Genomic DNA, 15,420 nt, shown 5'->3' with positions numbered 1-15,420 from the left:
CCATAAGATGGCAAACGTGGAGGAGCATGTGACCATGCCCCGCCTCCAGTATCCTTCATGGGCATATACAGGCTCAGTGGTGGACACTAGGGGGCGGGGCATGGTCACATGCTCCTCCATGTCGGCCATCTTATGGACAGAATCACCACAGAGCAGGGTAGAACAGCCTGGTGGAAGTAAGTCTGATTTTCGCTCTATGAAGTATACAGGGAGCTGCTGTCAATATATTAAGTAAGTAAACTTCCCCCAGTTTCAAAGGGCTGGATCAAGCTTTTCCCCAGCATCTGGAGTGGCACGGACTTAAAAGCCAGAAGTCTGACAAGGTGCCGGCCAATCCTAACAAACCGGTTTGTTTTGTTCCAACTGTAAATTTGCTCATCCCTATTTATAACACTTCTATGTTTTACTTATTGTATACATTTGTAGAAATCAGCATTGGCAGTGATGAAGTCTGCACAGTCATAAGTGTGAGTAAAGATACATAAATTTTAACCTTATACTTTAAACAGATTTTAAAGCAATGTATGGTCATGTGACCATTAATAAACAAAGTTATAACAAGTAGAAGTAAATGAAGTAGAAGTAAATGAAGTAGAAGTAAACAGATTTGACAACTCTGCAATCATATATTATTACAAGAGTGTTAGTACAATTTAATATATGCCAAATACGTGTCTTGAAGTTTAAGCTATCTTGTAAGTATGAGTCTATTGTAGGAATAGACCTAAACAACTGTGGCACAAAATAAAAAGTTCCATAAACAAACCTCAGGATCCCAAAATGCAGAACATGTCAGTTATCAAATACCTACATTACAATAAGAGTATCATCTACATGACAATGAGAATATCATCTACAGTACATGAAAATGAGAGTATCACAAAAGAATCATACTTTTAATTGACTTAAAGCGGAACATAACCTTAAAGTGTAACTGTCATTTAAATGTCACGATGAGGGAGCACAGGGAGAGGAGAAAAAGCAGTCCTACACATCATCCTGCAATCTTATCTCACCAAGTCCCCACACCAGCACTGAGCTTTCTGACCTCTGAATCCATTGTTTTATATGCTCAGTCAATCTACAAACTGCAGGGCTGTTTGTCTCCTTTTCCTGCTAACTCATCCACCTGGGCACCTTCTACCTCCATAGATTAGGATTGATTCAGCAAACCCTTCTTGACTTTGCTCCTCTGTAATGTAGATGACTTTGCCTGATAATGAACAAATAAGACGTGAAGGAGAGAGGGGGAGGGTATAGGCTGCAAAACAGCTTTTTGAGTACAGAAAGAGCCTTTTTTGCCTAACAAAATCTATTACAGACTTTTTAAAAATTTCTTGTACTTTTGATTAATGCAAAAATATTTTAAATGCCTGTTTTACTTTAATCTCATATGATATCTTAATCTATAGAAGATTTCTTTGTGATCTCTACAGTCAAAAATACATGTTAGTGGATAGTGCCACCTGAGTTGTTGCCGTAGGGCCTGCCCCTCTGTGAAGTCATCACCACCTAAGGACCTGCCCCCTCCGTGATGCAACCAGAACTGTCCAGATCAGAAGAAGCTAAAGGAGGATTTCAGTAAGTTTACTGCATGTGGGTTAAACACCACACCTCATTCTTTTCCACATTCTGCCCAAATCGTCATGCAAGGCCATCTTCTTAATGTGGAGAAGAACGACATGTGTGGTGTTTAGCCCACATGCAGTGAACTTACTGTAACCCTCCTTCTGATCTGTACAATTCTGATGACATCATAAAGGGGACAGGGCCTATGCCTCCAGGTCGGCCCAAAGCGATCACATCACATAGGGGTGAGGCCTAGGCATAAGTGGTGCCATGGAGGGGCGGGCCTATGGCTCCAATGTTGGGGCAAGGAGTAAGATATAAAATATCCATAGTACAAGCTTAAGAATGTTGCTGAGAACTGCTTATATGGAAAAGAGTTGCTGCAGCCTATGTCTGATGCTGCATTGACATTAATTAACGATCAAGGATGACACAGGCGCAGGAGCTCGGCCAGTGTCATCCACGACCTGTCCTGGCTATCAGTGATATCCGGGGATCCGCCGCAACTCTCAGCACCGAAGCCGTGCTCCGGTGCTGAGAGTTAATCCTATACATACTATGGTCGTGCATGACCGCAGCATCTATAGCACTCCTGACAAAGGTCCTGACCTACCGGTGTCCATCAGGGCTATGTGAAGTGATCGCAGTGCCTTGATGGTAGCCATGGAAACCAGAAGCCGAAGGCTTCCGGTATCCTAGCTACGGATGCTGGCAAGGGGAGAAAGATAGGGAGGGAAGGCAGGGGGCACGCCGGCCATGAGCTCTTTCCCTTCCCCTCTCTCCCCTGCCGCTGTCACAAGAATTTTCTGCCGATGTCCATCGGGGCTCTGCGAAGTGATCGCAGAGCCCCGATGGTAGCCATGGAAACCGGAAGCCTCAGGTTTCTAGTTTCCAGGCTACGGAGGCTGGCGGGGGGAGATAGGGAGGAAAGGCAAGGCACGGGGCCATGAGCTATGCCCCTCCCCTCTCTCCCCTTCTGCTGTCACAAGATTGTAACAGCAGCAGGGAACAGAGGAGAGGGGGCAGACACAGGGATATCAGCTTATGAGATCATTATGATCCCATAAGCTGATGTCCTAAAACGACCTGGGCATTGAGGCATCAATGACCCCAGGTCGTTAAAGGGTTAAAGGAATTAAGTATAGTATAGCACGGTTAGGACTAGAGATGAGCGAAGCAGACGGAAATTCATTTCGCCAGCTTTGCAAATTTTCGGTCAAACTTTGAATTGAATCTTAAAGGGGTTGTCCGGCGAAAAAAATTATTCACAGAATAACACACATTAAAAAGTTATACAACTTTGTAATGTATGTTATGTCTGTGAATGGCCCCCTTCCCCGTGTTTCCCCCCACCCACGCTAGACCCGGAAGTGTGGTGCATTATACTCACCGCATGTCGTGTCGTCCACGGTCTCCGATCGTCAGCAGTGACGTCTTCTTCGTAAGTTCGGCGGATCTTCCCGAGTGCCGGCCGCCCTCTGCAGCGTCATCCGAAGCTCAGCCGCGATTGGCTGAGCATAACTGTGCTCAGCCAATCGCGGCTGAGCAGCTGATGACGTGGCCGCGTCATCAGCCGCTCAGCCGCGATTGGCTGAGCACAGTTATGCTCAGCCAATCGCGGCTGAGCGGCTGATGACGCGGCCACGTCATCAGCTGCTCAGCCGCGATTGGCTGAGCACAGTTATGCTCAGCCAATCGCGGCTGAGCTTCGGATGACGCTGCAGAGGGCGGCCGGCACTCGGGAAGATCCGCTGGCCTCCCGAAGAAGACGTCACTACTGAAGATCGGAGACCGTGGTCGGCACGTGACAGGTAATGTATAGCGCACCACACTTCCGGGTACACGGGTGGGGGTGGTGGGACACGGGGAAGGGGGCCATTCACAGACATAACATACATTACAAAGTTGTATAACTTTGTAATGTGTGTTATTCTGTGAATAATTTTTTTCGCCGGACAACCCCTTTAACGAATTTAATTAAAACAGCCGAAACTATAGTAGCTACAATACTGTAACTATTACAAAAGGCAAATGTTAAAGCGTGTTGAAAAAGGGTCAAAAATTGGAAAACCTTAATTAAAAAAAAAAATTGTCAATCATCCAATTTCTGCCATTCCTCTCCTCTCTGTCCCTATATCACTCTGTTAAACTTTCTGCTCTGCTGTAACTGCCTGCTGTGATCCTGCTCTCTCCTCCATTCACAGCCGACTGGCCACCTCCGTTAATGAACAGCCGCATATATAGGGTGAGGAGGAGGTGCTGAAATCACCCCCAATCAGCCCTCCTATTCTATTCTTTCCTCTCTGTCCCTAAATCACTCTCTTAGTCTCTCCATGCTCTGCTCTAACTGCCTGCTGTGATCCTGCTCTCCCCTCCACACACAGCCATTTGTTGTTTTTTTGGGGTTTTGTTTTTTTGGGGGGGATTCGCGCATGCGCCGTAGTGCGTCTGAGCGGCGCACTACTCCGACGCACTACGGTGCATGCGCAAATTTTGGGAGGGGGAGTGGTGAGGCGAGCCAAAGTGCAGCACGAAGCCATCACCACTCCCCCTCTTTGACAGTTATGAAAATAAATTACCGAAAGTAAAGGACCGATTGGAAAAATAAAGGTATGAGACACCACTACAACACACTGACCTTCCTCACACTGTCAGCACCTCAAAACAAGAAAAGGTGCTGACAGATTCCCTTTCACCCCTTAGCGACCCATGACGTATCTTGATACGTCATGGTGCCGCGGGGGGTGTTTAGAGCGGGGTCCCCCGGGACCCCGCTCTGAATGGCGCTGATCCCGGCTGACATGTGCAGCCGGGCAGTGCCTCCATTAGCCGGCGCGGGTCCTGTTGCTGCGCTGGCTAATAAAGCCTCTAAGCGCAGCTGTCAAACCTAACAGCTGCACTAAGATGCTGTACTCTCCCTGTCCCTGGTGTCTAGTGGGACGGATCTCCCCCCCGCGATCGCATCCGTTCTTCTGCCCGTGTCGAGCCTCAGTGTCTGAATGAGCCTCAGTGTCTGCAGCAGGCCATAGCAATCTATCACCGATCTGATCGATCTTTGCTGTGTATATACACAAAATTGATCTCTATGAGAGATCAGTGCTGTGTATATACAAGTCCCCCAGGGGGACTTCTAGTTAAAGTAAAAATAAAAGTAAAAATGTTTTTTGTATTAATAAAAAAATCCCCTCCCCCATTAAAAGTCCAAATCACCCCCCTTTTCCCATGTTATAAATAAAAATAAACAAATAAATAAACATATTTAGTATCTCCGCGTGTGTAATCGCCTGAAATATTAATTAATCACATTCCTGATCTCGCACGGTAAACGGCGTCAGCGCAAAAAAATTCCAAAGTGCAAAATTGCGCATTTTTGGTCGCATCAAATCCCAAAAAATTTTAATAAAAAGTGATCAAAAAGTCGCATATGCGCAATCAAGGTACCGATAGAAAGTACATCTCATGGCGCAAAAAATGACACCTCACACAGCCCCATAGACCAAAGGATAAAAGCGTTAATGCAAAACTCCCCGAAATCAAAACAAATTCCTTTTTTTTTTTTTCATTTGACAGCACAAATTATTTTTTTCCGGTTTCGCAGCATATGTTATGGAAAAATAATGCCTGTCATTGCAAAGTACAATTGGTTTCGCAAAAAATAAGGGCTCATGTGGTTCTCTAGGTGAAAAAATGCAAGCGCTATGGCCTTTTAAACATAAAGTAGAAAAAGCAAAAGTGCAAAAATGAAAATTGGCTTTGACCCTAAGGGGTTAAAGAATCGTCGGAATTCGCTTCGCAGAACGAAGCGAATTGACAGCAAGATTCACAGGGAATCCTGATTCGCCAAATTTGCTTTGCTTATTTCTAGGTAGGACTACAAACGCTATGGTTATGCAACCATTAAAATATTTTGTGTTGTGTATGCAACTTTCTGTCATTGGCAGAGATGAACAAAACTAAAGTAAATGTTTTTAACTTTTGGTTAAGTTCACAATTAACCCAGGTTCTACAGGTTTGTTTTGCTCATCTCTAGTTGTGATTTGTCTATGAAGTCATAAAGCTGCAACCAAGTCACATTCTCACATCACTTGCTTTTTGGAGAATGAGGCGTGCAACTTGTGACCTGCAACCAAGAACCCACCAGCTTTGAATTGTTGGTGACTGTTATATCAAAAATGCACTATGTTTCAAGGCAACCCCATTGACAATCAATGAAATCAGCAATTTTCATATTGTGCAACCAAAGTCACTGTTTGGCTCCAGCCTTATGCATAGAAATCTTGAATAGCCACTTCTCAATGCACATGGCTCTATTAGGTTAATTAGGAACCATACATTCAAAGCCAAAGAACAACCATTTCTGTTAAATCAAGAAAACCGTTCTGAAAGGTCTAAGGGGGAGATTTATCAAATATGGTGTAAAGTGAAACTGGCTCTGTTGCCCCTAACAACCAATCAGATTCCACTTTTCATTCCTCACAGACTCTTTGGATAATAAAAGGTGGAATCTGATTGGTTGCTAGGGGCAACTGAGCCAGTTCCACTTTACACCATCTTTGATAAATCTCCCGTGTGTAGAAACATTGTCAGCAATCCTGCTTCGTGTAAGAACAAGTTACTATGTAAATATAGAATAACCTTTACCCATCAAAATTACATAACAGCTTGAAAAATAAAATTGGTAGACTTGTGCCGCTTGCTTGTAATCTTGAAATCTGCAGATAACAGTTTATTACTATGTGAGGCTGAAAGTGGAAGCTGCTGTCGAATCTTCTGAGAATCTAATAATTAATCAGACTCCGAAAAACACTTCAATTGTTTAAATTAATCTTCAATGGGCTGTGATGAAAGGCATGGGTTTTGTTGCACAGGGAAAATCCTCAGAAAATTTCTTGTTAAGGGGTTTTCATTTTGTCTTGTTTGTTAAAAAAAACAAACAAAAAAAAACAATTTGTTTTGTGTGTAGATTTACAACAAAAGACTTTATTATTGTAGTCGCTGTTTATATGTGTAGATTGTATTTATGTTGTATACATGCCTGTTGGCTGCAGTTCTCTTTCCAGGCTACTGACACTGTAAGAGCTGTTAGGACAAGGAGACATACATTTGTCAGTACTTTTATGCTACAATTGTTGCCATCAGCAACAACGGCCACACTTTATGCAGTGTGGAACATTGCCTACATTTCTATGGGATCCCAGCCAGAGCGTATACATATCCTATACGCTCCGTCTGGGATCCCGTGCGGACCCGCAAATAACTGACACGTCAGTTTTCTGCGGCTGCAATTCAATGAATTGCGGGCGTAGGAAACCCTGTCAGTTCACACACTGAAGCTGCTCATGCCTCTTGCTTCATTGTGTGCTGTGGGAGGTTCTCATGCGGGCACGCGGTGATGCCCCCGCATCAGAACCCTACGGCTGGAAAAATCATCCGGACGGTACTTAAGTACCAGCTGGGATGATCCGGGCAGAGACCAGCCGTTCCGTGACCCGGCCAGGGTTACGGAACCTCAGTGCCCTGTGCGCTGTTGGGACATAACAGCAGTTTAGATGCTTCCATCTTGCTGTTAGTATCTCTTTAAGACATGTTGAATATCATATAGTCATCTAGGGTGACAGGCTCTGTATAATGTGAATGTCATTTAGACCACAAAGCTGTAACTTTAATGTGTAAATTCACGTGAGTCATAAAAGTTCAGAATTGAACTGATACAAAACTTTTGTAAGTCAACAAGGTAATGTAATTTATAAGAACATTTAACCTAAAACTGTTCCAGCTGGAGCTTTCACAACTATGCCTGTAAATACAATAGGAGTCAGAGAAAAACAACAAGATAACTGTACATGCATATATTATCTTTACTATGGTAATTGGCCATACAGCGCTTTCAGGTGTCTGATGTTGTATAATTTAGTATTGTCAAAAGCTAATTTGCTTAGTATAAGATGCAATAAACCTACCAGCTATTGTGAAATGCATTTGTATGACCGTTTTCATTGTTACTCTTCGCATCTGACAGAAAATATGATTTGTTTTAACAGACACTGTAATACAGCGATGCGTCCCTTTAGAGAAACTGCTAATCTAACACTGTGGAGGCACCATATGTTGGCAGACAGAATAGCTATGGACTCTCAATGCCTTTATGCATACAGATCCCTGCTCATAAGGGCTTTCATGGCTCCCTAACTAGAGGGCCAGTTATCAGAAACTTGATAACAAAGAGTTTCTTATATTATAATGCATGTAATTTTTTTAGGTGAAAATATGGCCCTAATTATCTTACTGCCAAAAAATGTTCACCTAAAAAAAAGGGTTGTGTAAACATACTGTTTTATATTGATTACAATGTATAAGGCTGGGATCAGACACAGTATATTGCAACCAAAACCAGGAGTGGATTGAAAACACAGATAGGCTATGTTCACACAATGTTGAAATTGAGTGGATGGCCGCCATTTAATGGCAAATATTGCTGTTATTTTAAAATAACTGCTGTTGTATTGAAATTTCAACATTGTTTGAACAGAGCCTTTCTGTGTTTTCAATCCACTCCTGGTTGAGGTTGCAATATGAGCACCACAATACTGACAGAAATATAATGTGTGTGAACCCAGCCTAACATTGTTTAGAATATTTTTTATAATACACACATTGTACTGTATATTTTATATATTTTTCACCATTCAGCATGAAAGCTATGATATAGCTGTGGTGAGCAGCCTAAACTGTGTATAAAGCCCTGTAATTTAGGCTAGGTTCACACAAGGTCAAAAAACGGCCGTTTTTATAATAATAAAAAAAACTCAGTTTTTGCCGCAATTTAACTGACTGCAATAGCAATGCATTGACGTTAATGGGAGGACGGACGTCCAATGCACACAATGCATCGAAAACTGCCCGTTTTTGCCGCGGTAAAAAAACATCAGTTTTTCAATGCAATGTTCGCATTGGACGTCCGTCCTCCCATTGACTTTAATGCATTGCCATTGCAGCCAGTTAAATTGCGGCAAAAACTGACAGTTTTTGTTATAAAAATAGCTGTTTTTTGACATTGTGTGAACCTAGTCTTAAGTTGTTTTTGTCTGATAAGATATGCAACACAGTTTCTTATATTTGCTTGTACTGTTTCTTATATTCCCTTGTACTTGGGGCATTACTTACCTACTGTGGGCTTCTAAATAAAGGGAAGAATTGTCTACCCAATTGGGGGGGGGTATCTTTGTAGGGAGATAATCTACACACTGTGGGCATCCCCCCCTAATTGGCAAAATTACATACATACTTGGGGCATCTAACTAATGGGGCTTCTATCTAATGAGAGAAATTTCCCACCTAGTAAGAGCATCTACCTAATGGGGTAAAAATGATCTACACACTGGGGACCTTATCTACTTCCCCAACTCAATCTTTATGTACTGCCTTCAAGCTACTTACATACTTACTCAAACTATGTAGGGCACCACCAAAGAAGGCATTATTTACAGCACTGATGGTCGGCAAGGTGGGGAATATGCTAGAAAAGTGCACATCCTACTAGTGATGAGCGGACATCCCGATGTTCGGTTCGGATCCCGAACACAAACATAAGAAAAAATTATCGTGATCAGTTCGTGTTCGCCGACTATCATGTGCAAATTGTAAATTATGCAGTGGTAAACGTTTGCAAGTTCGAATATGTTTGAATATGAGAATAATTGTTAAAACCATTCCGATCATCTAACAAAATGTTTGCGATTGGTGAACACGAACAATTAGCGCCATATTCGTATGAACTTAAGAACATTTACGAACATGTTCACTCATGACTAGATCCTACAATGTTTATCTGGCAAATTTCTGGGGGAGACGAGTCAAGGTTTGCAGGAGTCTTCATGGTATCCTGGATTAACCCTTTCTTACCTTGAAAGTAAATTTACCTTGAAAGTAAAAATCTTAAATTGTCAAATGTCACATAATTTTTAGAAAGTTTGCTTTAAGAAAAAAGTAGGCTTCAGGAAATGAATTGAGTGTAATGTATAATTTCCCTGGAGTGCTCGGTGTGGACACAAACAGAAATGATGCTGTCAAAGGTTTTGTCAAAATCCATCTAAGTGACGGGCTGTGTTTTATGTTCGCCCATAACAGAATTTTAATTACAAGGTTCTTCTGCTTCTTAATAAGTTTACACAATTATCCATCATGAACTATGATCAATTAGACACATCTCCATTATGTGGCTGCCCGAATGCCCAGGAAAGGCTTAGTAAGAAGCTTTCTACTTAAATTGATGTTAAATTAGGTTGACTAAATTATAAGAATTTTATGTAGATGATTTCTCTTTGACTTGGCTGCAAAATCCTGCAGTGTATTTTAGTGAGCATGTCAAGATGAGAAATCTAAAGTAACATCACTGTACATGAAAGCCTTTAGATCAACCTCCCTAATTTGAAGTATGCAATTTTATAACTTAAACTTTTTTTTAAAAAAATATTAGAATACTAGCCTGTGAGCAAGATATAGAACACAAGTAAATTCTCATTCTACCCATTTTCACAATCCTCACATATGAAAAAATCATTTGTTAAAAATCTGCAGGAGCTATGATAAAAGGGAGGCATCTGGCACAATGACAGCTATATCCTGAGGACATCAACCTGCCGTTATTAAAGTAAATTTATTAAATTAAAAACTGTCTCACTATTTCCATTACAATCATTGATTATGTGACAATTTGAGTCGGAGGGATTCATTAGTGGGGTCTTTCAGTCATCAAAACTTTTCATGTACCAGGGTAATATTTCAAATATTGGTCTTCTGGACTACTGTATATAGGTTTCCTATTATTTTTATTAATTCCCTACTTAAATATTTTGAACGCAAAACTAAGGCCTTTATTGATGAAGATAAGGCAGTTCCTGACCATTTAAATGGCCACTTCTGCTCAGTTTTTTCAGAAGGAGGTTTTCAAAATGACACTATAGTTGGACATAGCAATGCCTCCAGTTGCTTGGTTCAGCCCTGGTGTTTTCAGAAGGAACCTGCCCTCTCAAAGTTGAAAAGGACAAAGGGTTCAGATGGTGCACAACCCAGAGTCCTTAAAGATTGTTGAGATGTTTCCGATGATTGGAGAACGAACAATGTTGTACCCATTGACAAAAAGGGTAGTAGAAAAGAGTTCAGTTTCAATAAGTCAGTTAAGGCTCTATTATCCAGATCGATCTGGAGAAGCAAGCGAGTGCCGACCTGTCAGATCAGTACTTGGTTGCTCCTTGTTCATTACATGCGCCGAAAATGAGTGGGTAAGAGCGGGGGGACCTCGGGGAGCTGTGTGTGTGTGTGTGTGTGTGGGGGGGGGGGGGGGGGGCGCTCCCCGGAAAACCTTTAGATCTTTAAACCATAGAAGATAGCAGCAGTCTGCTGCAGCCACTTCTATTACACGGAGCGATGGCCGGCAGACTGTTGCTATCAATCTAGTTTTTTTTCAACATGTAGAAAGACAAGGATCAGCAGACATTGTGCATGTCGGCTGATAGTTGCCTTGTAACTGGAGCTATTACATCTAGTGATTATTGTCTGTGAGGGGCAATAATCGCCCTAATATGCCCAATAACCGCTTAACGCCTTAGCGTCCCATGATGTATCTGATACGTCATGGTGACGCGGGAGGAGTTTAGAGAGGGGTCCCGCCGGGACGCCGCTCTGAACGGCGCCGATCCCAGCTGTTATGTTGCCGCGCCGGCTAATTAAGCATCTAAATGCAGCTGGCAAACCTGACAGCTGCATTTAGATGCTTTGCTCCTCACTTCCCTGGTGTCTAGCGGGACGAGATCCATTCTTCTGGCTGTGCCGGGACTCAGCATCGCAATGACGCTGATCCCGGCTTGGCATTACATTGCTATGGCCTGCAGCAGGCCAAAGCAATGCATCACCGATCTCACTGATCATTTCAGGAGGACTTTCATTTAACCCATAGCTGCACCAGGACGTTACTGAACGTCCTCGTGCCACTATGGGAGTTCAGAGGGGGTTGCGCGGCGACCCCCCTCTAAACTGCCGCGATCCTGGGTGCCGCATGTAGCTCGGGATCACGGCTATTAGTGGGCACGGTCCGATCGCTGTGCCTGCTAATTAAGTACTTAGAAGCAGCTGTCAAAGTTGACAGCTGCTTCTAAATACTTGCTCATCTCAATACCTGGTGGTCTAGTGGGGGGATCGCCCCCCCCCCGCGGCGCGATTGCGGGGGGGGGGGCGATCCCCGCATCCATCCCGGGCCGGGGTCTGCGCCATAATGGCGCTGATACCGCCTCGGCATTCTATTGCTTTCGGCTGCAGCAGCCAAAAGCAATAGAACACTGATCTCATGGATTCATGCAGTATAACTATACAGCATGGATCTCTATGAGAGATCAGATTGCATATACTAGAAGTCCCCCAGGGGGGCTTCTAGTATATGTTTAAAGTAAAAGAAAAATGTATTTTTAATAACACAAAATCCCCTCCCCTAATAAAAGTCTGAATCACCCCCCTTTCCCCATTTTATAAATAAAAATAAATAAATAAATAAACAAACATGTTTGCTATCGCCGCGTGCGTAATCGCCCGAACTATTAATTAATCACATTCCTTATCTCACACGGTAAACGGCGTCAGCACAAAAAAATCCAAAAGTGCAAAATTGTGCATTTTTGGTCGCATCAAATTCAGAATAATTGTAATAAAAAGCGATCAAAAAGTCGTATATGCACAATCAAGGTAACGATAGAAAGATCACATCATGGCGCAAAAAATGACACCTTACACAGCCCCATAGACCAAAGGATAAAAGCGCTATAAGCCTGGGAATGGAGAGATTTTAAGGAACATATATTTTCTTTAAAAGGTTTTAATTTTTTACAAGCCATCAAATCAAATAAAAGTTATACATGTTACATATCATTGTAATCGTAACAACTTAAGGAACATATATAACAAGTCAGTTTTACCCTAGGGTGAACGGAGTAAAAACAACCCCCCCCCCCCCCAAATAAAATAAAAAAACATTTTATTTTTTTTTTCAATTTCACCACACATATAATTTTTTTCTGGTTTCCCGACACATTTTAGGCAAAAATTAGTTGCGCAAAAAATAAGGGCTCATTTGGGTCTCTAGGTGGAAAAATGCAGGCGCTATGGCCTTATATATACAAGATGAGGAAAAAACTAAAGCGCAAAAATGAAAACTGGCTGTGTCCCACCTAGGGCGTATAGTTACGCAATGGAAGTCTGTCCCCAGACGACCTAGGACGTAACTATACGTCCTGGGTGTTTCTCCGGCTATGAAGCGCACTCCGGAGCGGTGCGCGCTTCATAGCAGGTGGGCGGCGGCTGCAATCAGAAGCCGGGACCTCACCATTCATGACACGCTGCAGCGATCGCGCTGTGTTATTAACTCCTTAAGCGACTGCGGCGTATAAGTTTAAGTGACAGGGGGAGTCCCCTGTCACTTACCGATCGGGACCCCCGCAGTGTGACTGCGGGGGTCCAGATCGTTAAAACGGACCGCCGGAGGTCTCTCACCTTCCTCCGTGCGGTCTGATCGGCGATCTGCTGCACTGAGCCTGCACAGGCAGGCTCAATGAGCAGATCTCCGATAACACTGATCAATGCTATGCCTATGGCATAGCAATGATCAGTGTAAAAATCCAAGTACTCTATGTACAAGTCCCCCAAAGGGACTTCAAATGTGTAAAAAAAAAAAAGTTAAAAACACTAATACACTGCCCCAAAACCCCTTCCCCAATAAAAGTTTAAATCAACCCCCTTTCCCATTATATAAATAAAACATATACAAATAAATAAACAAATAAACATATAATATACTGTAGCGTGTGTAATTGTCCGATCTATTAAAATATAACAAGCGTCATTGCGAACGGTGAACGGCGTACACGAAAAGAGGAAAAAAAGTGCGTGGTTTACCGATTTAATGTTACATTATATATATAAAAAAAATTATAAAAAGTGATAAAAACGTCCGATCTTCACAAGTATGGTATTAATAAAAACTAGAGATCATGGCGGAAAAAATGACACCCCATACAGCCCCGTAGGTGAAAAACTAAAACCGTTATAAGCGTCAATGGGACCATTTTAATAATAATTAATTGCCAAAAAAAAGGATTTAATTTAAAAAAAAATATATAATATTAGAGAATCTGTGTACCCTGCATATGGTTGTGTTCGGGCTGACCTATAGAGTAATAGTATCATGTCGCTTTTACCATATAGTGCATTACATAGACACAGGAACCCCCCAAACGTTACCATATTGCATTCTTTTATACGATTTCACCAATTTATATCTTCATAAATAATATATTTGGGATTCCGTCATACATGTTATGGTAAAATGAAAGATGCCATTACAAAGTACAACTATTCCTGTAAAAAACAAGCCCTTACATGGCCCTGTAGATAGAAAACTGAAAGTGCTGGAGCTCTTAGAAGGGGAGGAGGGAAAAACGAAAACACTAAGCTCAAAATCCACTGGGTCATTTTGGGCCTGGTCCTCAAAGGGTTAAAGTAAAAAAAAGTATAATTATTTTTTTTTTTTATAAAAAAAAATCCCCTCCGCTATTAAAAGTCCAAATCACGCCCCTTTTCCCATTTTATAAATAAAAATAAACAAATAAACATATTTGGTATCGTTGCGCGTGTAATCGCCCAAACTATTAATTTATCACATTCCTGACCTTGTACGGTAAACAGCATCAGCGCAAAAAAATTCCAAAGTGCAAAATTGTGCATTTTTGGTCACATTAAATCCAGAAAATTTTTTATAAAAAGCGATCAAAAAGTCACATTTGTGCAACCAAGGTACCGATAGAAAGTACAGCTATAAGCATGGGATTAGAGCGATTTTAGGGGACATATATTTCTTAACAATGGTTTGAATTTTTTAAAAGCCATCAAATAAAATAAAAGTTATACATGTTACATATCGTTGTAATCGTAACAACTTGGGGAACATATATAACAAGACAGTTTTACCCCAGGATGAACGGCATATGCACAAAACTCTCTGAAATGAAAACAAATTCCTTTTTTTTTCAATTTGACAGCGCAAATGTTTTTTTTCGGTTTCGCAGCATATTTTATGGGAAAATAAAGTCTGTCTTTGCAAATTACAATTGGTGTCGCATGTGGGTCTTTAGGCAAGAAAATGCAAGCGCTATGGCCTTTTAAACATAAAGTGGAAAAAGCAAAAGCAAAAAAACGAAAATTGGCTTTGACCTTAAGGGGTTAATGTAATAAAGCTTTTAGTTTGACATCTTTAGTATTAAAATTGGAAACTATTCTAAAAAGAGGATATTTAATACCTTAAAAATAAAAACTCGATAAATCAAATGAACATGGCTTTACGGAGGACAGATCATTTCAGACTAATCTCATTGATTTCTTTGACTATGTCAAAAGTGCTGGATGAAGGTGGGGCCGTGGATATGGACTATCTGGATTTTAGCAAAGCCCATTATGAGCTGATAGAGACGCTAGAGAAATGTGGACTTAATCCCTGTATAGTTCAGTGGATTTGTGGTTGGCTGAAGGATAGATATTAAAGGGTTTTTATTAATTGCATGTATTGTGAGCAGAAATTTGTTACAAGGGTTTGTTCTGGGTCCTGTTCTTTTTATTATGTTTGTGACATAGGAGAAGGTTTGGTAGGTGAGGTTTGCCTGTTTGCTGATGACACAAAAGTGTGCAATAGGATTGATATTCCCAGAGGTGTCTACATACTCTATAGAACTCAAATGAGACCACATCTGGAAAACTGGGTCCAGTTCTGGAGACCTCGCCTAAAAGAGATATTGGTAAAATAGAACATGTTCA

At 41.7% G+C, this 15,420-nt stretch overlaps 1 protein-coding gene across 1 annotated transcript in view; it reads right to left on the bottom strand.

Annotated features, from left to right (window-relative positions):
- Positions 1 to 15,420, bottom strand: part of GRIN2D (glutamate ionotropic receptor NMDA type subunit 2D) — a 242,091-nt gene that overhangs the window by 48,774 nt on the left and 177,897 nt on the right. The window lies entirely within an intron of this gene.

This window comes from Dendropsophus ebraccatus, chromosome 12 (genome assembly GCF_027789765.1).
Source record: "Dendropsophus ebraccatus isolate aDenEbr1 chromosome 12, aDenEbr1.pat, whole genome shotgun sequence".
Taxonomy (NCBI): Eukaryota; Metazoa; Chordata; class Amphibia; order Anura; family Hylidae; genus Dendropsophus; species Dendropsophus ebraccatus.
Note: the sequence above shows the minus strand (reverse complement) of the source record. Positions and strands in the feature narration are given on the sequence as shown.